Here is a 26,935-nt window from a genome sequence, read left to right as displayed (position 1 = left end):
GGACTTGTTCTATTAGTCCATCTATACTAACCTCCAGCAGGTTGCAAATTCAAAATAATTTTTACCTACATCTAGCTCTGAAAAAATATTTGGGCTTCGGCTTGTAGCAGTGTGTGGGACTTGTTCTATTAGTCCATCTATACTAACCTCCACCAGGTTGCAAATTCAATCTAATTTTTTTCTGCATCTAGCTCTGAAAAAATATTTTGGCTTGTAGCAGTGTGTGGGACTTGTTCTATTAGTCCATCTATACTAACCTCCATCAGGTTGCAAATTCAATATAATTTTTTTCTGCATCTAGCTCTGAAAAAATATTTTGGCTTTTAGCAGTGTGTGGGACTTGTTCTATTAGTCCATCTATACTAACCTCAATCAGGTTGCAAATTCAATATAATTTTTTTCTCCATCTAGCTCTGAAAAAATATTTCGGCTTCTAGCAGTGTGTGGGACTTGTTCTATTAGTCCATCTATACTAACCTCTAGCAGGTTGCAAATTAAATATAATTTTTTTCTGCATCTAGCTCTGAAAATATATTTCTGCTTCTAGCAGTGTGTGGGACTTGTTCTATTAGTCCATCTATACTAACCCCCATCAGGTTGCAAATTCAATATAATTTTTTTCTGCATCTAGCTCTGAAAAAATATTTCGGCTTCTAGCAGTGTGTGGGACTTGTTCTATTAGTCCATCTATACTAAACTCCATCAGGTTGCAAATTCAATATAATTTTTTTCTGCATCTAGCTCTGAAAAAATATTTCGGCTTCTAGCAGTGTGTGGGACTTGTTCTATTAGTCCATCTATACTAACCTCCAGCAGGTTGCAAATTCAAAATAATTTTATCTACATCTAGCTCTGAAAAAATATTTGGGCTTCGGCTTGTAGCAGTGTGTGGGACTTGTTCTATTAGTCCATCTATACTAACCTCCACCAGGTTGCAAATTCAATCTAATTTTTTTCTGCATCTAGCTCTGAAAAAATATTTTGGCTTGTAGCAGTGTGTGGGACTTGTTCTATTAGTCCATCTATACTAACCTCCATCAGGTTGCAAATTCAATCTAATTTTTTTCTGCATCTAGCTCTGAAAAACTATTTCAGCTTCTAGCAGTGTGTGGGACTTGTTCTATTAGTCCATCTATACTAACCTTCATCAGGTTGCAAATTCAATATAATTTTTTTCTGCATCCAGCTCTGAAATATATTTCTGCTTCTAGCAGTGTGTGGGACTTGTTCTATTAGTCCATCTATACTAACCTCCAGCAGGTTGCAAATTCAATATAATTTTTTTCTGCATCTAGCTCTGAAAAAATATTTTGGCTTCTAGCAGTGTGTGGGACTTGTTCTATTTGTCCATCTATACTAACCTCCAGCAGGTTGCAAATTCAATATAATTTTTTTCTGCATCTAGCTCTGAAAAAATATTTTGGCTTCTAGCAGTGTGTGGGACTTGTTCTATTAGTCCATCTATACTAACCCCCATCAGGTTGCAAATTCAATATAATTTTTATCTGCATTTAGCTCTGAAAAACTATTTCGGCTTCTAGCAGTGTGTGGGACTTGTTCTATTAGTCCATCTATACTAACCTCCATCAGGTTGCAAATTCAATATAATTTTTTTCTGCATCTAGCTCTGAAAAAATATTTTGGCTTCTAGCAGTGTGTGGGACTTGTTCTATTAGTCCATCTATACTAACCTCCATCAGGTTGCAAATTCAATATAATTTTTTTCTGCATCTAGCTCTGAAAAAATATTTCGGCTTCTAGCAGTGTGTGGGACTTGTTCTATTAGTCCATCTATACTAACCTCTAGCAGGTTGCAAATTCAATATAATTTTTTTCTGCATCTAGCTCTGAAAAAATATTTCGGCTTCTAGCAGTGTGTGGGACTTGTTCTATTAGTCCATCTATACTAACCTCCAGCAGATTGCAAATTCAATATAATTTTTTTCTGCATCTAGCTCTGAAAAAATATTTTGGCTTCTAGCAGTGTGTGGCACTTGTTCTATTAGTCCATCTATACTAACCTCCATCAGGTTGCAAATTCAATATGATTTTTTTCTGCATCTAGCTCTGAAAAAATATTTCGGCTTCTAGCAGTGTGTGGGACTTGTTCTATTAGTCCATCTATACAAACCTCCAGCAGGTTGCAAATTCAATATAATTTTTTTCTGCATCTAGCTCTGAAAAAATATTTTGGCTTCTAGCAGTGTGTGGGACTTGTTCTATTAGTCGATCAATACTAACCTCCAGCAGGTTGCAAATTCAATATAATTTTTTTCTGCATCTAGCTCTGAAAAAATATTTTGGCTTCTAGCAGTGTGTGGGACTTGTTCTATTAGTCCATCTATACTAACCTCCATCAGGTTGCAAATTCAATATAATTTTTTTCTGCATTTAGCTCTGAAAAAATATTTCGGCTTCTAGCAGTGTGTGGGACTTGTTCTATTAGTCCATCTATACTAACCTCTAGCAGGTTGCAAATTCAATATAATTTTTTTCTGCATCTAGCTCTGAAAAAATATTTCGGCTTCTAGCAGTGTGTGGGACTTGTTCTATTAGTCCATCTATACTAACCTCCATCAGGTTGCAAATTCAATATAATTTTTTTCAGCATCTAGCTCTGAAAAGATATTTCGGCTTCTAGCAGTGTGTGGGACTTGTTCTATTAGTCCATCTATACTAACCCCCATCAGGTTGCAAATTCAATATAATTTTTTTCTGCATCTAGCTCTGAAAAATATTTCGGCTTCTAGCAGTGTGTGGGACTTGTTCTATTAGTCCATCTATACCAACCTCCAGCAGGTTGGAAATTCAATCTAATTTTTTTCTGCATCTAGCTCTGAAAAACTATTTCGGCTTCTAGCAGTGTGTGGGACTTGTTTTATTAGTCCATCTATACTAACCCCCATCAGGTTGCAAATTCAATATAATTTTTTTTCTGCATCTAGCTCTGAAAAACTATTTCGGCTTCTAGCAGTGTGTGGGACTTGTTCAATTAGTTCATCTATACTAACCTCCAGCAGGTTGCAAATTCAAAATAATTTTTATTTACATCTAGCTCTGAAAAAATAATTGGGCTTTGGCTTGTAGCAGTGTGTGGGACTTGTTCTATTAGTCCATCTATACTAAACTCCATCAGGTTGCAAATTCAATATAATTTTTTTCGGCATCTAGCTCTGAAAAAATATTTCAGCTTCTAGCAGTGTGTGGGACTTGTTCTATTAGTCCATCTATACGAACCTCTAGCAGGTTGCAAATTCAATATAATTTTTTTCTGCATCTAGCTCTGAAAAAAATATTTCGGCTTCTAGCAGTGTGTGGGACTTGTTCTATTAGTCCATCTATACTAACCTCCAGCAGGTTGCAAATTCAATATAATTTTTTTCTGCATCCAGCTCTGAAAAAATATTTCGGCTTCTAGCAGTGTGTGGTACTTGTTCTTTTAGTCCATCTATACGAACCTCCATCAGGTTGCAAATTCAATATAATTTTTTTCTGCATCTAGCTCTGAAAAAATATTTCGGCTTCTAGCAGTGTGTGGGACTTGTTCTATTAGTCCATCTATACTAACCTCCAGCAGGTTGCAAATTCAATATAATTTTTTTCTGCATCTAGCTCTGAAAAAAATTTTGGCTTCTAGCAGTGTGTGGGACTTGTTCTATTAGTCCATCTATACTAACCTCCATCAGGTTGCAAATTCAATCTAATTTTTTTCTGCATCTAGCTCTGAAAAACTATTTCAGCTTCTAGCAGTGTGTGGGACTTGTTCTATTAGTCCATCTATACTAACCTCTAGCAGGTTGCAAATTCAATATAATTTTTTTCTGCATCTAGCTCTGAAAATATATTTCGGCTTCTAGCAGTGTGTGGGACTTGTTCTATTAGTCCATCTATACTAACCCCCATGAGGTTGCAAATTCAATATAATTTTTTTCTGCATCTAGCTCTGAAAAAATATTTCGGCTTCTAGCAGTGTGTGGGACTTGTTCTATTAGTCCATCTATACTAACCTCCAGCAGGTTGCAAATTCAAAATAATTTTTATCTACATCTAGCTCTGAAAAAATATTTGGGCTTCGGCTTGTAGCAGTGTGTGGGACTTGTTCTATTAGTCCATCTATACTAACCTCCACCAGGTTGCAAATTCAATCTAATTTTTTTCTGCATCTAGCTCTGAAAAAATATTTTGGCTTGTAGCAGTGTGTGGGACTTGTTCTATTAGTCCATCTATACTAACCTCCATCAGGTTGCAAATTCAATCTATTTTTTTTCTGCATCTAGCTCTGAAAAACTATTTCAGCTTCTAGCAGTGTGTCGGACTTGTTATATTAGTCCATCTATACTAACCTTCATCAGGTTGCAAATTCAATATAATTTTTTTCTGCATCCAGCTCTGAAAAAATATTTCGGCTTCTAGCAGTGTGTGGGACTTGTTCTATTAGTCCATCTATACTAACCTCCAGCAGGTTGCAAATTCAATATAATTTTTTTCTGCATCTAGCTCTGAAAAAATATTTTGGCTTCTAGCAGTGTGTGGGACTTGTTCTATTAGTCCATCTATACTAACCTCCAGCAGGTTGCAAATTCAATATAATTTTTTTCTGCATCTAGCTCTGAAAAAATATTTTGGCTTCTAGCAGTGTGTGGGACTTGTTCTATTAGTCCATCTATACTAACCTCCATCAGGTTGCAAATTCAATATAATTTTTTTCTGCATCTAGCTCTGAAAAAATATTTCGGCTTCTAGCAGTGTGTGGGACTTGTTCTATTAGTCCAGCTATACTAATCTCTAGCAGGTTGCAAATTCAATATAATTTTTTTCTGCATCTAGCTCTGAAAAAATATTTCGGCTTCTAGCAGTGTGTGGGACTTGTTCTATTAGTCCATCTATACTAACCTCCATCAGGTTGCAAATTCAATATAATTTTTTTCTGCATCTAGCTCTGAAAAAATATTTCAACTTCTAGCAGTGTGTGGGACTTGTTCTATTAGTCCATCTATACTAACCTCCAGCAGGTTGCAAATTCAAAATAATTTTTACCTACATCTAGCTCTGAAAAAATATTTGGGCTTCGGCTTGTAGCAGTGTGTGGGACTTGTTCTATTAGTCCATCTATACTAACCTCCACCAGGTTGCAAATTCAATCTAATTTTTTTCTGCATCTAGCTCTGAAAAAATATTTTGGCTTGTAGCAGTGTGTGGGACTTGTTCTATTAGTCCATCTATACTAACCTCCATCAGGTTGCAAATTCAATATAATTTTTTTCTGCATCTAGTTCTGAAAAAATATTTTGGCTTCTAGCAGTGTGTGGGACTTGTTCTATTAGTCCATCTATACTAACCTCCATCAGGTTGCAAATTCAATATAATTTTTTTCTGCATCTAGCTCTGAAAAAATATTTCGGCTTCTAGCAGTGTGTGGGACTTGTTCTATTAGTCCATCTATACTAACCTCCAGCAGGTTGCAAATTCAAAATAATTTTATCTACATCTAGCTGTGAAAAAATATTTGGGCTTCGGCTTGTAGCAGTGTGTGGGACTTGTTCTATTAGTCCATCTATACTAACCTCCACCAGGTTGCAAATTCAATCTAATTTTTTTCTGCATCTAGCTCTGAAAAAATATTTTGGCTTGTAGCAGTGTGTGGGACTTGTTCTATTAGTCCATCTATACTAACCTCCATCAGGTTGCAAATTCAATCTAATTTTTTTCTGCATCTAGCTCTGAAAAACTATTTCAGCTTCTAGCAGTGTGTGGGACTTGTTCTATTAGTCCATCTATACTAACCTCTAGCAGGTTGCAAATTCAATATAATTTTTTTCTGCATCTAGCTCTGAAAATATATTTCGGCTTCTAGCAGTGTGTGGGACTTGTTCTCTTAATCCATCTATACTAACCCCCATGAGGTTGCAAATTCAATATAATTTTTTTCTGCATCTAGCTCTGAAAAAATATTTCGGCTTCTAGCAGTGTGTGGGACTTGTTCTATTAGTCCATCTATACTAACCTCCAGCAGGTTGCAAATTCAAAATAATTTTTATCTACATCTAGCTCTGAAAAAATATTTGGGCTTCGGCTTGTAGCAGTGTGTGGGACTTGTTCTATTAGTCCATCTATACTAACCTCCACCAGGTTGCAAATTCAATCTAATTTTTTTCTGCATCTAGCTCTGAAAAAATATTTTGGCTTGTAGCAGTGTGTGGGACTTGTTCTATTAGTCCATCTATACTAACCTCCATCAGGTTGCAAATTCAATCTAATTTTTTTCTGCATCTAGCTCTGAAAAACTATTTCAGCTTCTAGCAGTGTGTGGGACTTGTTCTATTAGTCCATCTATACTAACCTCTAGCAGGTTGCAAATTCAATATAATTTTTTTCTGCATCTAGCTCTGAAAATATATTTCGGCTTCTAGCAGTGTGTGGGACTTGTTCTATTAGTCCATCTATACTAACCCCCATGAGGTTGCAAATTCAATATAATTTTTTTCTGCATCTAGCTCTGAAAAAATATTTCGGCTTCTAGCAGTGTGTGGGACTTGTTCTATTAGTCCATCTATACTAACCTCCAGCAGGTTGCAAATTCAAAATAATTTTTATCTACATCTAGCTCTGAAAAAATATTTGGGCTTCGGCTTGTAGCAGTGTGTGGGACTTGTTCTATTAGTCCATCTATACTAACCTCCACCAGGTTGCAAATTCAATCTAATTTTTTTCTGCATCTAGCTCTGAAAAAATATTTTGGCTTGTAGCAGTGTGTGGGACTTGTTCTATTAGTCCATCTATACTAACCTCCATCAGGTTGCAAATTCAATCTATTTTTTTTCTGCATCTAGCTCTGAAAAACTATTTCAGCTTCTAGCAGTGTGTCGGACTTGTTATATTAGTCCATCTATACTAACCTTCATCAGGTTGCAAATTCAATATAATTTTTTTCTGCATCCAGCTCTGAAAAAATATTTCGGCTTCTAGCAGTGTGTGGGACTTGTTCTATTAGTCCATCTATACTAACCTCCAGCAGGTTGCAAATTCAATATAATTTTTTTCTGCATCTAGCTCTGAAAAAATATTTTGGCTTCTAGCAGTGTGTGGGACTTGTTCTATTAGTCCATCTATACTAACCTCCAGCAGGTTGCAAATTCAATATAATTTTTTTCTGCATCTAGCTCTGAAAAAATATTTTGGCTTCTAGCAGTGTGTGGGACTTGTTCTATTAGTCCATCTATACTAACCTCCATCAGGTTGCAAATTCAATATAATTTTTTTCTGCATCTAGCTCTGAAAAAATATTTCGGCTTCTAGCAGTGTGTGGGACTTGTTCTATTAGTCCAGCTATACTAATCTCTAGCAGGTTGCAAATTCAATATAATTTTTTTCTGCATCTAGCTCTGAAAAAATATTTCGGCTTCTAGCAGTGTGTGGGACTTGTTCTATTAGTCCATCTATGCTAACCTCCATCAGGTTGCAAATTCAATATAATTTTTTTCTGCATCTAGCTCTGAAAAAATATTTCAACTTCTAGCAGTGTGTGGGACTTGTTCTATTAGTCCATCTATACTAACCTCCAGCAGGTTGCAAATTCAAGATAAATTTTACCTACATCTAGCTCTGAAAAAATATTTGGGCTTCGGCTTGTAGCAGTGTGTGGGACTTGTTCTATTAGTCCATCTATACTAACCTCCACCAGGTTGCAAATTCAATCTAATTTTTTTCTGCATCTAGCTCTGAAAAAATATTTTGGCTTGTAGCAGTGTGTGGGACTTGTTCTATTAGTCCATCTATACTAACCTCCATCAGGTTGCAAATTCAATATAATTTTTTTCTGCATCTAGTTCTGAAAAAATATTTTGGCTTCTAGCAGTGTGTGGGACTTGTTCTATTAGTCCATCTATACTAACCTCCATCAGGTTGCAAATTCAATATAATTTTTTTCTCCATCTAGCTCTGAAAAAATATTTCGGCTTCTAGCAGTGTGTGGGACTTGTTCTATTAGTCCATCTATACTAACCTCTAGCAGGTTGCAAATTAAATATAATTTTTTTCTGCATCTAGCTCTGAAAATATATTTCTGCTTCTAGCAGTGTGTGGGACTTGTTCTATTAGTCCATCTATACTAACCTCCAGCAGGTTGCAAATTCAAAATAATTTTTACCTACATCTAGCTCTGAAAAAATATTTGGGCTTCGGCTTGTAGCAGTGTGTGGGACTTGTTCTATTAGTCCATCTATACTAACCTCCACCAGGTTGCAAATTCAATCTAATTTTTTTCTGCATCTAGCTCTGAAAAAATATTTTGGCTTGTAGCAGTGTGTGGGACTTGTTCTATTAGTCCATCTATACTAACCTCCATCAGGTTGCAAATTCAATATAATTTTTTTCTGCATCTAGCTCTGAAAAAATATTTTGGCTTTTAGCAGTGTGTGGGACTTGTTCTATTAGTCCATCTATACTAACCTCAATCAGGTTGCAAATTCAATATAATTTTTTTCTCCATCTAGCTCTGAAAAAATATTTCGGCTTCTAGCAGTGTGTGGGACTTGTTCTATTAGTCCATCTATACTAACCTCTAGCAGGTTGCAAATTAAATATAATTTTTTTCTGCATCTAGCTCTGAAAATATATTTCTGCTTCTAGCAGTGTGTGGGACTTGTTCTATTAGTCCATCTATACTAACCCCCATCAGGTTGCAAATTCAATATAATTTTTTTCTGCATCTAGCTCTGAAAAAATATTTTGGCTTCTAGCAGTGTGTGGGACTTGTTCTATTAGTCCATCTATACTAAACTCCATCAGGTTGCAAATTCAATATAATTTTTTTCTGCATCTAGCTCTGAAAAAATATTTCGGCTTCTAGCAGTGTGTGGGACTTGTTCTATTAGTCCATCTATACTAACCTCCAGCAGGTTGCAAATTCAAAATAATTTTATCTACATCTAGCTCTGAAAAAATATTTGGGCTTCGGCTTGTAGCAGTGTGTGGGACTTGTTCTATTAGTCCATCTATACTAACCTCCACCAGGTTGCAAATTCAATCTAATTTTTTTCTGCATCTAGCTCTGAAAAAATATTTTGGCTTGTAGCAGTGTGTGGGACTTGTTCTATTAGTCCATCTATACTAACCTCCATCAGGTTGCAAATTCAATCTAATTTTTTTCTGCATCTAGCTCTGAAAAACTATTTCAGCTTCTAGCAGTGTGTGGGACTTGTTCTATTAGTCCATCTATACTAACCTTCATCAGGTTGCAAATTCAATATAATTTTTTTCTGCATCCAGCTCTGAAATATATTTCTGCTTCTAGCAGTGTGTGGGACTTGTTCTATTAGTCCATCTATACTAACCTCCAGCAGGTTGCAAATTCAATATAATTTTTTTCTGCATCTAGCTCTGAAAAAATATTTTGGCTTCTAGCAGTGTGTGGGACTTGTTCTATTTGTCCATCTATACTAACCTCCAGCAGGTTGCAAATTCAATATAATTTTTTTCTGCATCTAGCTCTGAAAAAATATTTTGGCTTCTAGCAGTGTGTGGGACTTGTTCTATTAGTCCATCTATACTAACCCCCATCAGGTTGCAAATTCAATATAATTTTTATCTGCATTTAGCTCTGAAAAACTATTTCGGCTTCTAGCAGTGTGTGGGACTTGTTCTATTAGTCCATCTATACTAACCTCCATCAGGTTGCAAATTCAATATAATTTTTTTCTGCATCTAGCTCTGAAAAAATATTTCGGCTTCTAGCTGTGTGTGGGACTTGTTCTATTAGTCCATCTATACTAACCTTCAGCAGGTTGCAAATTCAATATAATTTTTTTCTGCATCTAGCTCTGAAAAACTATTTCGGCTTCTAGCAGTGTGTGGGGCTTGTTCTATTAGTCCATCTATACTAACCTCCATCAGGTTGCAAATTCAATATAATTTTTTCTGCATCTAGCTCTGAAAAAAATATTTCGGCTTCTAGCAGTGTGTGGGACTTGTTCTATTAGTCCATCTATACTAACCTCCAGCAAGTTGCAAATTCAATATAATTTTTTTCTGCATCTAGCTCTGAAAAAATATTTCGACTTCTAGCAGTGTGTGGGACTTGTTCTATTAGTCCATCTATACTAACCTCCATCAGGTTGCAAATTCAATATCATTTTTTTCTGCATCTAGCTCTGAAAAAATATTTTGGCTTCTAGCACTGTGTGGGACTTGTTCTATTAGTCCATCTATACTAACCTCCATCAGGTTGCAAATTCAATATAATTTTTTCTGCATCTAGCTCTGAAAAAATATTTCGGCTTCTAGCAGTGTGTGGGACTTGTTCTATTAGTCCATCTATACTAACCCCCATCAGGTTGCAAATTCAATATAATTTTTATCTGCATTTAGCTCTGAAAAACTATTTCGGCTTCTAGCAGTGTGTGGGACTTGTTCTATTAGTCCATCTATACTAACCTCCAGCAGGTTGCAAATTCAAAATAATTTTTATTTACATCTAGCTCTGAAAAAATATTTGGGCTTCGGCTTGTAGCAGTGTGTGGGACTTGTACTATTAGTCCATCTATACTAAACTCCAGCAGGTTGCAAATTCAATATAATTTTTTTCTGCATCTAGCTCTGAAAAAAATATTTCGGCTTCTAGCAGTGTGTGGGACTTGTTCTATTAGTCCATCTATACTAACCTCCACCAGGTTGCAAATTCAATATAATTTTTTTCTGCATCTAGCCCTGAAAAAATATTTCGGCTTCTAGCAGTGTGTGGGACTTGTTCTATTAGTCCATCTATACTAACCTCCAGCAGGTTGCAAATTCAATATAATTTTTTTCTGCATCTAGCTCTGAAAAAATATTTCGGCTTCTAGCAGTGTGTGGGACTTGTTCTATTATTCCATCTATACTAACCTCCATCAGGTTGCAAATTCAATATAATTTTTTTCTGCATCTAGCTCTGAAAAAATATTTCGGCTTCTAGCTGTGTGTGGGACTTGTTCTATTAATCCATCTATACTAACCTCCATCAGGTTGCAAATTCAATATAATTTTTTTCAGCATCTAGCTCTGAAAAGATATTTCGGTTTCTAGCAGTGTGTGGGACTTGTTCTATTAGTCCATCTATACTAACCCCCATCAGGTTGCAAATTCAATATAATTTTTTTCTGCATCTAGCTCTGAAAAACTATTTCAGCTTCTAGCAGTGTGTGGGACTTGTTCTATTAGTCCATCTGTACTAACCTCCATCAGGTTGCAAATTCAATATAATTTTTTTCTGCATCTAGCTCTGAAAAAATATTTTGGCTTCTAGCAGTGTGTGGGACTTGTTCTATTTGTCCATCTATACTAACCTCCAGCAGGTTGCAAATTCAATATAATTTTTTTCTGCATCTAGCTCTGAAAAAATATTTTGGCTTCTAGCAGTGTGTGGGACTTGTTCTATTAGTCCATCTATACTAACCTCCATCAGGTTGCAAATTCAATATAATTTTTTTCTCCATCTAGCTCTGAAAAAATATTTCGGCTTCTAGCAGTGTGTGGGACTTGTTCTATTAGTCCATCTATACTAACCTCTAGCAGGTTGCAAATTCAATATAATTTTTTTCTGCATCTAGCTCTGAAAATATATTTCTGCTTCTAGCAGTGTGTGGGACTTGTTCTATTAGTCCATCTATACTAACCCCCATCAGGTTGCAAATTCAATATAATTTTTTTCTGCATCTAGCTCTGAAAAAATATTTCGGCTTCTAGCAGTGTGTAGGACTTGTTCTATTAGTCCATCTATACTAACCTCCATCAGGTTGCAAATTCAATATAATTTTTTTCTGCATCTAGCTCTGAAAAAATATTTCGGCTTCTAGCAGTGTGTGGGACTTGTTCTATTAGTCCACCTATACTAACCTCCAGCAGGTTGCAAATTCAAAATAATTTTATCTACATCTAGCTCTGAAAAAATATTTGGGCTTCGGCTTGTAGCAGTGTGTGGGACTTGTTCTATTAGTCCATCTATACTAACCTCCACCAGGTTGCAAATTCAATCTAATTTTTTTCTGCATCTAGCTCTGAAAAAATATTTTGGCTTGTAGCAGTGTGTGGGACTTGTTCTATTAGTCCATCTATACTAACCTCCATCAGGTTGCAAATTCAATCTAATTTTTTTCTGCATCTAGCTCTGAAAAACTATTTCAGCTTCTAGCAGTGTGTGGGACTTGTTCTATTAGTCCATCTATACTAACCTTCATCAGGTTGCAAATTCAATATAATTTTTTTCTGCATCCAGCTCTGAAATATATTTCGGCTTCTAGCAGTGTGTGGGACTTGTTCTATTAGTCCATCTATACTAACCTCCAGCAGGTTGCAAATTCAATATAATTTTTTTCTGCATCTAGCTCTGAAAAAATATTTCGACTTCTAGCAGTGTGTGGGACTTGTTCTATTAGTCCATCTATACTAACCTCCATCAGGTTGCAAATTCAATATCATTTTTTTCTGCATCTAGCTCTGAAAAAATATTTTGGCTTCTAGCACTGTGTGGGACTTGTTCTATTAGTCCATCTATACTAACCTCCATCAGGTTGCAAATTCAATATAATTTTTTCTGCATCTAGCTCTGAAAAAATATTTCGGCTTCTAGCAGTGTGTGGGACTTGTTCTATTAGTCCATCTATACTAACCCCCATCAGGTTGCAAATTCAATATAATTTTTATCTGCATTTAGCTCTAAAAAACTATTTCGGCTTCTAGCAGTGTGTGGGACTTGTTCTATTAGTCCATCTATACTAACCTCCAGCAGGTTGCAAATTCAAAATAATTTTTATTTACATCTAGCTCTGAAAAAATATTTGGGCTTCGGCTTGTAGCAGTGTGTGGGACTTGTACTATTAGTCCATCTATACTAAACTCCAGCAGGTTGCAAATTCAATATAATTTTTTTCTGCATCTAGCTCTGAAAAAAATATTTCGGCTTCTAGCAGTGTGTGGGACTTGTTCTATTAGTCCATCTATACTAACCTCCACCAGGTTGCAAATTCAATATAATTTTTTTCTGCATCTAGCCCTGAAAAAATATTTCGGCTTCTAGCAGTGTGTGGGACTTGTTCTATTAGTCCATCTATACTAACCTCCAGCAGGTTGCAAATTCAATATAATTTTTTTCTGCATCTAGCTCTGAAAAAATATTTCGGCTTCTAGCAGTGTGTGGGACTTGTTCTATTATTCCATCTATACTAACCTCCATCAGGTTGCAAATTCAATATAATTTTTTTCTGCATCTAGCTCTGAAAAAATATTTCGGCTTCTAGCTGTGTGTGGGACTTGTTCTATTAATCCATCTATACTAACCTCCATCAGGTTGCAAATTCAATATAATTTTTTTCAGCATCTAGCTCTGAAAAGATATTTCGGTTTCTAGCAGTGTGTGGGACTTGTTCTATTAGTCCATCTATACTAACCCCCATCAGGTTGCAAATTCAATATAATTTTTTTCTGCATCTAGCTCTGAAAAACTATTTCAGCTTCTAGCAGTGTGTGGGACTTGTTCTATTAGTCCATCTGTACTAACCTCCATCAGGTTGCAAATTCAATATAATTTTTTTCTGCATCTAGCTCTGAAAAAATATTTTGGCTTCTAGCAGTGTGTGGGACTTGTTCTATTTGTCCATCTATACTAACCTCCAGCAGGTTGCAAATTCAATATAATTTTTTTCTGCATCTAGCTCTGAAAAAATATTTTGGCTTCTAGCAGTGTGTGGGACTTGTTCTATTAGTCCATCTATACTAACCTCCATCTGGTTGCAAATTCAATATAATTTTTTTCTGCATCTAGCTCTGAAAAAATATTTCGGCTTCTAGCAGTGTGTGGGACTTGTTCTATTAGTCCATCTATACTAACCTCCATCAGGTTGCAAATTCAATATAATTTTTTTCTGCATCTAGCTCTGAAAAAATATTTCGGCTTCTAGCTGTGTGTGGGACTTGTTCTATTAGTCCATCTATACTAACCTTCAGCAGGTTGCAAATTCAATATAATTTTTTTCTGCATCTAGCTCTGAAAAACTATTTTGGCTTCTAGCAGTGTGTGGGACTTGTTCTATTAGTCCATCTATACTAACCTCCATCAGGTTGCAAATTCAATATAATTTTTTCTGCATCTAGCTCTGAAAAAAATATTTCGGCTTCTAGCAGTGTGTGGGACTTGTTCTATTAGTCAATCTATACTAACCTCCAGCAGGTTGCAAATTCAATATAATTTTTTTCTGCATCTAGCTCTGAAAAAATATTTCGACTTCTAGCAGTGTGTGGGACTTGTTCTATTAGTCCATCTATACTAACCTCCATCAGGTTGCAAATTCAATATCATTTTTTTCTGCATCTAGCTCTGAAAAAATATTTCGGCTTCTAGCAGTGTGTGGGACTTGTTCTATTAGTCCATCTATACTAACCTCCATCAGGTTGCAAATTCAATATAATTTTTTCTGCATCTAGCTCTGAAAAAATATTTCGGCTTCTAGCAGTGTGTGGGACTTGTTCTATTAGTCCATCTATACTAACCCCCATCAGGTTGCAAATTCAATATAATTTTTATCTGCATTTAGCTCTGAAAAACTATTTCGGCTTCTAGCAGTGTGTGGGACTTGTTCTATTAGTCCATCTATACTAACCTCCAGCAGGTTGCAAATTCAAAATAATTTTTATTTACATCTAGCTCTGAAAAAATATTTGGGCTTCGGCTTGTAGCAGTGTGTGGGACTTGTACTATTAGTCCATCTATACTAAACTCCAGCAGGTTGCAAATTCAATATAATTTTTTTCTGCATCTAGCCCTGAAAAAATATTTCGGCTTCTAGCAGTGTGTGGGACTTGTTCTATTAGTCCATCTATACTTACCTCCAGCAGGTTGCAAATTCAATATAATTTTTTTCTGCATCTAGCTCTGAAAAAATATTTCGGCTTCTAGCAGTGTGTGGGACTTGTTCTATTAGCCCATCTATACTAACCTCCATCAGGTTGCAAATTCAATATAATTTTTTTCTGCATCTAGCTCTGAAAAAATATTTCGGCTTCTAGCTGTGTGTGGGACTTGTTCTATTAGTCCATCTATACTAACCTTCAGCAGGTTGCAAATTCAATATAATTTTTTTCTGCATCCAGCTCTGAAAAAATATTTCGGCTTCTAGCAGTGTGTGGGACTTGTTCTATTAATCCATCTATACTAACCTCCATCAGGTTGCAAATTCAATATAATTTTTTTCAGCATCTAGCTCTGAAAAGATATTTCGGTTTCTAGCAGTGTGTGGGACTTGTTCTATTAGTCCATCTATACTAACCCCCATCAGGTTGCAAATTCAATATAATTTTTTTCTGCATCTAGCTCTGAAAAACTATTTCAGCTTCTAGCAGTGTGTGGGACTTGTTCTATTAGACCATCTATACTAACCTCCATCAGGTTGCAAAGTCAATATAATTTTTTTCTGCAACTAGCTCTGAAAAAATATTTTGGCTTCTAGCAGTGTGTGGGACTTGTTCTATTTGTCCATCTATACTAACCTCCAGCAGGTTGCAAATTCAATATAATTTTTTTCTGCATCTAGCTCTGAAAAAATATTTCGGCTTCTAGCATTGTGTGGGACTTGTTCTATTAGTCCATCTATACTAACCCCCATCAGGTTGCAAATTCAATATAATTTTTATCTGCATTTAGCTCTGAAAAACTATTTCGGCTTCTAGCAGTGTGTGGGACTTGTTCTATTAGTCCATCTATACTAACCTCCAGCAGGTTGCAAATTCAAAATAATTTTTATTTACATCTAGCTCTGAAAAAATATTTGGGCTTCGGCTTGTAGCAGTGTGAGGGACTTGTACTATTAGTCCATCTATACTAAACTCCAGCAGGTTGCAAATTCAATATCATTTTTTTCTACATCTAGCTCTGAAAAAAATATTTCGGCTTCTAGCAGTGTGTGGGACTTGTTCTATTAGTCCATCTATACTAACCTCCAGCAGGTTGCAAATTCAATATAATTTTTTTCTACATCTAGCTCTGAAAAAATATTTCGGCTTCTAGCTGTGTGTGGGACTTGTTCTATTAGTCCATCTATACTAACCTTCAGCAGGTTGCAAATTCAATATAATTTTTTTCTGCATCTAGCTCTGAAAAACTATTTCGGCTTCTAGCAGTGTGTGGGACTTGTTCTATTAGTCCATCTATACTAACCTCCATCAGGTTGCAAATTCAATATAATTTTTTCTGCATCTAGCTCTGAAAAAAATATTTCGGCTTCTAGCAGTGTGTGGGACTTGTTCTATTAGTCAATCTATACTAACCTCCAGCAGGTTGCAAATTCAATATAATTTTTTTCTGCATCTAGCTCTGAAAAAATATTTCGACTTCTAGCAGTGTGTGGGACTTGTTCTATTAGTCCATCTATACTAACCTCCATCAGGTTGCAAATTCAATATCATTTTTTTCTGCATCTAGCTCTGAAAAAATATTTCGGCTTCTAGCAGTGTGTGGGACTTGTTCTATTAGTCCATCTATACTAACCTCCATCAGGTTGCAAATTCAATATAATTTTTTCTGCATCTAGCTCTGAAAAAATATTTCGGCTTCTAGCAGTGTGTGGGACTTGTTCTATTAGTCCATCTATACTAACCCCCATCAGGTTGCAAATTCAATATAATTTTTATCTGCATTTAGCTCTGAAAAACTATTTCGGCTTATAGCAGTGTGTGGGACTTGTTCTATTAGTCCATCTATACTAACCTCCAGCAGGTTGCAAATTCAAAATAATTTTTATTTACATCTAGCTCTGAAAAAATATTTGGGCTTCGGCTTGTAGCAGTGTGTGGGACTTGTACTATTAGTCCATCTATACTAAACTCCAGCAGGTTGCAAATTCAATATAATTTTTTTCTGCATCTAGCCCTGAAAAAATATTTCGGCTTCTAGCAGTGTGTGGGACTTGTTCTATTAGTCCATCTATACTAACCTCCAGCAGGTTGCAAATTCAATATAATTTTTTTCTGCATCTAGCTCTGAAAAAATATTTCGGCTTCTAGCAGTGTGTGGGACTTGTTCTATTAGCCCATCTATACTAACCTCCATCAGGTTGCAAATTCAATATAATTTTTTTCTGCATCTAGCTCTGAAAAAATATTTCGGCTTCTAGCTGTGTGTGGGACTTGTTCTATTAGTCCATCTATACTAACCTTCAGCAGGTTGCAAATTCAATATAATTTTTTTCTGCATCTAGCTCTGAAAAAATATTTCGGCTTCTAGCAGTGTGTGGGACTTGTTCTATTAATCCATCTATACTAACCTCCATCAGGTTGCAAATTCAATATAATTTTTTTCAGCATCTAGCTCTGAAAAGATATTTCGGTTTCTAGCAGTGTGTGGGACTTGTTCTATTAGTCCATCTATACTAACCCCCATCGGGTTGCAAATTCAATATAATTTTTATCTGCATTTAGCTCTGAAAAACTATTTCGGCTTCTAGCAGTGTGTGGGACTTGTTCTATTAGTCCATCTATACTAACCTCCAGCAGGTTGCAAATTCAAAATAATTTTTATTTACATCTAGCTCTGAAAAAATATTTGGGCTTCGGCTTGTAGCAGTGTGAGGGACTTGTACTATTAGTCCATCTATACTAAACTCCAGCAGGTTGCAAATTCAATATCATTTTTTTCTACATCTAGCTCTGAAAAAAATATTTCGGCTTCTAGCAGTGTGTGGGACTTGTTCTATTAGTCCATCTATACTAACCTCCAGCAGGTTGCAAATTCAATATAATTTTTCTCTGCATCTAGCCCTGAAAAAATATTTCGGCTTCTAGCAGTGTGTGGGACTTGTTCTATTAGTCCATCTATACTAACCTCCAGCAGGTTGCAAATTCAATATAATTTTTTTCTGCATCTAGCTCTGAAAAAATATTTTGGCTTCTAGCAGTGTGTGGGACTTGTTCTATTAGTCCATCTATACTAACCTCCATCAGGTTGCAAATTCAATGTAATTTTTTTCTCCTTCTAGCTCTGAAAAAATATTTCGGCTTCTAGCTGTGTGTGGGACTTGTTCTATTAGTCCATCTATACTAACCTTCAGCAGGTTGCAAATTCAATATAATTTTTTTCTGCATCTAGCTCTGAAAAAATATTTCGGCTTCTAGCAGTGTGTGCGACTTGTTCTATTAATCCATCTATACTAACCTCCATCAGGTTGCAAATTCAGTATAATTAGTTTCAGCATCTAGCTCTGAAAAGATATTTCGGTTTCTAGCAGTGTGTGGGACTTGTTCTATTAGTCCATCTATACTAACCCCCATCAGGTTGCAAATTCAATATAATTTTTTTCTGCATCTAGCTCTGAAAAACTATTTCATCTTCTAGCAGTGTGTGGGACTTGTTCTATTAGTCCATCTATACTAACCTCCATCAGGTTGCAAAGTCAATATAATTTTTTTCTGCATCTAGCTCTGAAAAAATATTTTGGCTTCTAGCAGTGTGTGGGACTTGTTCTATTAGTCCATCTATACTAACCTCCATCAGGTTGCAAATTCAATATAATTTTTTTCTGCATCTAGCTCTGAAAAAATATTTCGGCTTCTAGCAGTGTGTGGGACTTGTTCTATTAGTCCATCTATACTAACCCCCATCAGGTTGCAAATTCAATATAATTTTTATCTGCATTTAGCTCTGAAAAACTATTTCGGCTTCTAGCAGTGTGTGGGACTTGTTCTATTAGTCCATCTATACTAACCTCCAGCAGGTTGCAAATTCAAAATAATTTTTATTTACATCTAGCTCTGAAAAAATATTTGGGCTTCGGCTTGTAGCAGTGTGTGGGACTTGTACTATTAGTCCATCTATACTAAACTCCAGCAGGTTGCAAATTCAATATAATTTTTTTATACATCTAGCTCTGAAAAAAATATTTCGGCTTCTAGCAGTGTGTGGGACTTGTTCTATTAGTCCATCTATACTAACCTCCAGCAGGTTGCAAATTCAATATAATTTTTTTCTGCATCTAGCTCTGAAAAAATATTTCGGCTTCTAGCAGTGTGTGGGACTTGTTCTATTAGTCCATCTATACTAACCTTCATCAGGTTGCAAATTCAATATAATTTTTTTCTGCATCTAGCTCTGAAAAAATATTTCGGCTTCTAGCTGTGTGTCGGACTTGTTCTATTAGTCCATCCATACTAACCTTCAGCAGGTTGCAAATTCAATATAATTTTTTTCTGCATCTAGCTCTGAAAAAATATTTCGGCTTCTAGCAGTGTGTGGGACTTGTTCTATTAATCCATCTATACTAACCTCCATCAGGTTGCAAATTCAATATAATTTTTTTCAGCATCTAGCTCTGAAAAGATATTTCGGATTCTAGCAGTGTGTGGGACTTGTTCTATTAGTCCATCTATACTAACCCCCATCAGGTTGCAAATTCAATATAATTTTTTTCTGCATCTAGCTCTGAAAAACTATTTCAGCTTCTAGCAGTGTGTGGGACTTGTTCTATTAGTCCATCTATACTAACCTCCATCAGGTTGCAAATTCAATATAATTTTTTTCTGCATCTAGCTCTGAAAAAATATTTTGGCTTCTAGCAGTGTGTGGGACTTGTTCTATTTGTCCATCTATACTAACCTCCAGCAGGTTGCAAATTCAATATAATTTTTTTCTGCATCTAGCTCTGAAAAAATATTTTGGCTTCTAGCAGTGTGTGGGACTTGTTCTATTAGTCCATCTATACTAACGTCCATCAGGTTGCAAATTCAATATAATTTTTTTCTGCATCTCGCTCTGAAAAAATATTTCGGCTTCTAGCAGTGTGTGGGACTTGTTCTATTAGTCCATCTATACTAACCCCCATCAGGTTGCAAATTCAATATAATTTTTATCTGCATTTAGCTCTGAAAAAATATTTCGGCTTCTAGCAGTGAGTGGAACTTGTTCTATTATTCCATCTATACTAACCTCCATCAGGTTGCAAATTCAATATAATTTTTTTCTGCATCTAGCTCTGAAAAAATATTTCGGCTTCTAGCTGTGTGTCGGACTTGTTCTATTAGTCCATCCATACTAACCTTCAGCAGGTTGCAAATTCAATATAATTTTTTTCTGCATCTAGCTCTGAAAAAATATTTCGGCTTCTAGCAGTGTGTGGGACTTGTTCTATTAATCCATCTATACTAACCTCCATCAGGTTGCAAATTCAATATAATTTTTTTCAGCATCTAGCTCTGAAAAGATATTTCGGTTTCTAGCAGTGTGTGGGACTTGTTCTATTAGTCCATCTATACTAACCCCCATCAGGTTGCAAATTCAATATAATTTTTTTCTGCATCTAGCTCTGAAAAACTATTTCAGCTTCTAGCAGTGTGTGGGACTTGTTCTATTAGTCCATCTATACTAACCTCCATCAGGTTGCAAATTCAATATAATTTTTTTCTGCATCTAGCTCTGAAAAAATATTTTGGCTTCTAGCATTGTGTGGGACTTGTTCTATTAGTCCATCTATACTAACCTCCATCAGGTTGCAAATTCAATATAATTTTTTTCTGCATCTAGCTCTGAAAAAATATTTCGGCTTCTAGCAGTGTGTGGGACTTGTTCTATTAGTCCATCTATACTAACCCCCATCAGGTTGCAAATTCAATATAATTTTTATCTGCATTTAGCTCTGAAAAACTATTTCGGCTTCTAGCAGTGTGTGGGACTTGTTCTATTAGTCCATCTATACTAACCTCCAGCAGGTTGCAAATTCAAAATAATTTTTATTTACATCTAGCTCTGAAAAAATATTTGGGCTTCGGCTTGTAGCAGTGTGTGGGACTTGTACTATTAGTCCATCTATACTAAACTCCAGCAGGTTGCAAATTCAATGTAATTTTTTTCTACATCTAGCTCTGAAAAAAATATTTCGGCTTCTAGCAGTGTGTGGGACTTGTTCTATTAGTCCATCTATACTAACCTCCAGCAGGTTGCAAATTCAATATAATTTTTTTCTGCATCTAGCTCTGAAAAAATATTTCGGCTTCTAGCAGTGTGTGGGACTTGTTCTATTATTCCATCTATACTAACCTCCATCAGGTTGCAAATTCAATATAATTTTTTTCTGCATCTAGCTCTGAAAAAATATTTCGGCTTCTAGCTGTGTGTGGGACTTGTTCTATTAGTCCATCTATACTAACATTCAGCAGGTTGCAAATTCAATATAATTTTTTTCTGCATCTAGCTCTGAAAAACTATTTCGGCTTCTAGCAGTGTGTGGGACTTGTTCTATTAGTCCATCTATACTAACCTCCATCAGGTTGCAAATTCAATATAATTTTTTTCTGCATCTAGCTCTGAAAAAATATTTCGGCTTCTAGCAGTGTGTGGGACTTGTTCTATTAGTCCATCTATACTAACCTCCATCAGGTTGCAAATTCAATATAATTTTTTCTGCATCTAGCTCTGAAAAAATATTTCGGCTTCTAGCAGTGTGTGGGACTTGTTCTATTAGTCCATCTATACTAACCCCCATCAGGTTGCAAATTCAATATAATTTTTATCTGCATTTAGCTCTGAAAAACTATTTCGGCTTCTAGCAGTGTGTGGGACTTGTTCTATTAGTCCATCTATACTAACCTCCAGCAGGTTGCAAATTCAAAATAATTTTTATTTACATCTAGCTCTGAAAAAATATTTGGGCTTCGGCTTGTAGCAGTGTGTGGGACTTGTACTATTAGTCCATCTATACTAAACTCCAGCAGGTTGCAAATTCAATATAATTTTTTTCTGCATCTAGCTCTGAAAAAAATATTTCGGCTTCTAGCAGTGTGTGGGACTTGTTCTATTAGTCCATCTATACTAACCTCCACCAGGTTGCAAATTCAATATAATTTTTTTCTGCATCTAGCCCTGAAAAAATATTTCGGCTTCTAGCAGTGTGTGGGACTTCTTCTATTAGTCCATCTATACTAACCTCCAGCAGGTTGCAAATTCAATATAATTTTTTTCTGCATCTAGCTCTGAAAAAATATTTCGGCTTCTAGCTGTGTGTGGGACTTGTTCTATTAGCCCATCTATACTAACCTTCAGCAGGTTGCAAATTCAATATAATTTTTTTCTGCATCTAGCTCTGAAAAAATATTTCGGCTTCTAGCAGTGTGTGGGACTTGTTCTATTAATCCATCTATACTAACCTCCATCAGGTTGCAAATTCAATATAATTTTTTTCAGCATCTAACTCTGAAAAGATATTTCGGTTTCTAGCAGTGTGTGGGACTTGTTCTATTAGTCCATCTATACTAACCTCCAGCAGGTTGCAAATTCAAAATAATTTTTATTTACATCTAGCTCTGAAAAAATGTTTGGGCTTCGGCTTGTAGCAGTGTGTGGGACTTGTACTATTAGTCCATCTATACTAAACTCCAGCAGGTTGCAAATTCAATATAATTTTTTTCTGCATCTAGCTCTGAAAAAAATATTTCGGCTTCTAGCAGTGTGTGGGACTTGTTCTATTAGTCCATCTATACTAACCTCCACCAGGTTGCAAATTCAATATAATTTTTTTCTGCATCTAGCCCTGAAAAAATATTTCGGCTTCTAGCAGTGTGTGGGACTTGTTCTATTAGTCCATCTATACTAACCTCCAGCAGGTTGCAAATTCAATATAATTTTTTTCTGCATCTAGCTCTGAAAAAATATTTCGGCTTCTAGCTGTGTGTGGGACTTGTTCTATTAGTCCATCTATACTAACCTTCAGCAGGTTGCAAATTCAATATAATTTTTTTCTGCATCTAGCTCTGAAAAAATATTTCGGCTTCTAGCAGTGTGTGGGACTTGTTCTATTAGTCCATCTATACTAACCCCCATCAGGTTGCAAATTCAATATAATTTTTATCTGCATTTAGCTCTGAAAAACTATTTCGGCTTCTAGCAGTGTGTGGGACTTGTTCTATTAGTCCATCTATACTAACCTCCAGCAGGTTGCAAATTCAAAATAATTTTTATTTACATCTAGCTCTGAAAAAATATTTGGGCTTCGGCTTGTAGCAGTGTGTGGGACTTGTACTATTAGTCCATCTATACTAAACTCCAGCAGGTTGCAAATTCAATATAATTTTTTTCTGCATCTAGCTCTGAAAAAAATATTTCGGCTTCTAGCAGTGTGTGGGACTTGTTCTATTAGTCCATCTATACTAACCTCCACCAGGTTGCAAATTCAATATAATTTTTTTCTGCATCTAGCCCTGAAAAAATATTTCGGCTTCTAGCATTGTGTGGGACTTCTTCTATTAGTCCATCTATACTAACCTCCAGCAGGTTGCAAATTCAATATAATTTTTTTCTGCATCTAGCTCTGAAAAAATATTTCGGCTTCTAGCTGTGTGTGGGACTTGTTCTATTAGTCCATCTATACTAACCTTCAGCAGGTTGCAAATTCAATATAATTTTTTTCTGCATCTAGCTCTGAAAAAATATTTCGGCTTCTAGCAGTGTGTGGGACTTGTTCTATTAATCCATCTATACTAACCTCCATCAGGTTGCAAATTCAATATAATTTTTTTCAGCATCTAGCTCTGAAAAGATATTTCGGTTTCTAGCAGTGTGTGGGACTTGTTCTATTAGTCCATCTATACTAACCTCCAGCAGGTTGCAAATTCAAAATAATTTTTATTTACATCTAGCTCTGAAAAAATGTTTGGGCTTCGGCTTGTAGCAGTGTGTGGGACTTGTACTATTAGTCCATCTATACTAAACTCCAGCAGGTTGCAAATTCAATATAATTTTTTTCTACATCTAGCTCTGAAAAAAATATTTTGGCTTCTAGCAGTGTGTGGGACTTGTTCTATTAGTCCATCTATACTAACCTCCAGCAGGTTGCAAATTCAATATAATTTTTTTCTGCATCTAGCTCTGAAAAAATATTTCGGCTTCTAGCAGTGTGTGGGACTTGTTCTATTATTCCATCTATACTAACCTCCATCAGGATGCAAATTCAATATAATTTTTTTCTGCATCTAGCTCTGAAAAAATATTTCGGCTTCTAGCTGTGTGTGGGACTTGTTCTATTAGTCCATCTATACTAACCTTCAGCAGGTTGCAAATTCAATATAATTTTTTTCTGCATCTAGCTCTGAAAAACTATTTCGGCTTCTAGCAGTGTGTGGGACTTGTTCTATTAGTCCATCTATACTAACCTCCATCAGGTTGCAAATTCAATATAATTTTTTCTGCATCTAGCTCTGAAAAAAATATTTCGGCTTCTAGCAGTGTGTGGGACTTGTTCTATTAGTCCATCTATACTAACCTCCAGCAGGTTGCAAATTCAATATAATTTTTTTCTGCATCTAGCTCTGAAAAAATATTTCGACTTCTAGTAGTGTGTGGGACTTGTTCTATTAGTCCATCTATACTAACCTCCATCAGGTTGCAAATTCAATATAATTTTTTTCTGCATCTAGCTCTGAAAAAATATTTCGGCTTCTAGCAGTGTGTGGGACTTGTTCTATTAGTCCATCTATACTAACCTCCATCAGGTTGCAAATTCAATATAATTTTTTCTGCATCTAGCTCTGAAAAAATATTTCGGCTTCTAGCAGTGTGTGGGACTTGTTCTATTAGTCCATCTATACTAACCCTCATCAGGTTGCAAATTCAATATAATTTTTATCTGCATTTAGCTCTGAAAAACTATTTCGGCTTCTAGCAGTGTGTGGGACTTGTTCTATTAGTCCATCTATACTAACCTCCACCAGGTTGCAAATTCAATATAATTTTTTTCTGCATCTAGCCCTGAAAAAATATTTCGGCTTCTAGCAGTGTGTGGGACTTGTTCTATTAGTCCATCTATACTAACCTCCAGCAGGTTGCAAATTCAATATAATTTTTTTCTGCATCTAGCTCTGAAAAAATATTTCGGCTTCTAGCAGTGTGTGGGACTTGTTCTATTATTCCATCTATACTAACCTCCATCAGGTTGCAAATTCTATATAATTTTTTTCTGCATCTAGCTCTGAAAAAATATTTCGGCTTCTAGCTGTGTGTGGGACTTGTTCTATTAGTCCATCTATACTAACCTTCAGCAGGTTGCAAATTCAATATAATTTTTTTCTGCATCTAGCTCTGAAAAAATATTTCGGCTTCTAGCAGTGTGTGGGACTTGTTCTATTAATCCATCTATACTAACCTCCATCAGGTTGCAAATTCAATATAATTTTTTTCAGCATCTAGCTCTGAAAAGATATTTCGGTTTCTAGTAGTGTGTGGGACTTGTTCTATTAGTCCATCTATACTAACCCCCATCAGGTTGCAAATTCAATATAATTTTTTTCTGCATCTAGCTCTGAAAAACTATTTCAGCTTCTAGCAGTGTGTGGGACTTGTTCTATTAGTCCATCTATACTAACCTCCATCAGGTTGCAAATTCAATATAACTTTTTTCTGCATCTAGCTCTGAAAAAATATTTTGGCTTCTAGCAGTGTGTTGGACTTGTTCTATTTGTCCATCTATACTAACCTCCAGCAGGTTGCAAATTCAATATAATTTTTTTCTGCATCTAGCTCTGAAAAAATATTTTGGCTTCTAGCAGTGTGTGGGACTTGTTCTATTAGTCCATCTATACTAACCTCCATCAGGTTGCAAATTCAATATAATTTTTTTCTGCATCTAGCTCTGAAAAAATATTTCGGCTTCTAGCAGTGTGTGGGACTTGTTCTATTAGTCCATCTATACTAACCCCCATCATGTTGCAAATTCAATATAATTTTTATCTGCATTTAGCTCTGAAAAACTATTTCGGCTTCTAGCAGTGTGTGGGACTTGTTCTATTAGTCCATCTATACTAACCTCCAGCAGGTTGCAAATTCAAAATAATTTTTATTTACATCTAGCTCTGAAAAAATATTTGGGCTTCGGCTTGTAGCAGTGTGTGGGACTTGTACTATTAGTCCATCTATACTAAACTCTAGCAGGTTGCAAATTCAATATAATTTTTTTCTACATCTAGCTCTGAAAAAAATATTTCGGCTTCTAGCAGTGTGTGGGACTTGTTCTATTAGTCCATCTATACTAACCTCCAGCAGGTTGCAAATTCAATATAATTTTTTTCTGCATCTAGCTCTGAAAAAATATTTCGGCTTCTAGCAGTGTGTGGGACTTGTTCTATTATTCCATCTATACTAACCTCCATCAGGTTGCAAATTCAATATAATTTTTTTCTGCATCTAGCTCTGAAAAAATATTTCGGCTTCTAGCTGTCTGTGGGACTTGTTCTATTAGTCCATCTATACTAACCTTCAGCAGGTTGCAAATTCAATATAATTTTTTTCTGCATCTAGCTCTGAAAAACTATTTCGGCTTCTAGCAGTGTGTGGGACTTGTTCTATTAGTCCATCTATACTAACCTCCATCAGGTTGCAAATTCAATATAATTTTTTCTGCATCTAGCTCTGAAAAAAATATTTCGGCTTCTAGCAGTGTGTGGGACTTGTTCTATTAGTCCATCTATACTAACCTCCAGCAGGTTGCAAATTCAATATAATTTTTTTCTGCATCTAGCTCTGAAAAAATATTTCGACTTCTAACAGTGTGTGGGACTTGTTCTATTAGTCCATCTATACTAACCTCCATCAGGTTGCAAATTCAATATAATTTTTTTCTGCATCTAGCTCTGAAAAAATATTTCGGCTTCTAGCAGTGTGTGGGACTTGTTCTATTAGTCCATCTTTACTAACCTCCATCAGGTTGCAAATTCAATATAATTTTTTCTGCATCTAGCTCTGAAAAAATATTTCGGCTTCTAGCAGTGTGTGGGACTTGTTCTATTAGTCCATGTATACTAACCCCCATCAGGTTGCAAATTCAATATAATTTTTATCTGTATTTAGCTCTGAAAAACTATTTCGGCTTCTAGCATTGTGTGGGACTTGTTCTATTAGTCCATCTATACTAACCTCCAGCAGGTTGCAAATTCAAAATAA

Source organism: Phyllobates terribilis, unplaced genomic scaffold (assembly GCF_046119375.1).
Source record: "Phyllobates terribilis strain yellow unplaced genomic scaffold, ASM4611937v1 Scaffold_1__5_contigs__length_1240528914, whole genome shotgun sequence".
In the NCBI taxonomy this organism is placed as follows: Eukaryota; Metazoa; Chordata; class Amphibia; order Anura; family Dendrobatidae; genus Phyllobates; species Phyllobates terribilis.
Note: the sequence above shows the minus strand (reverse complement) of the source record.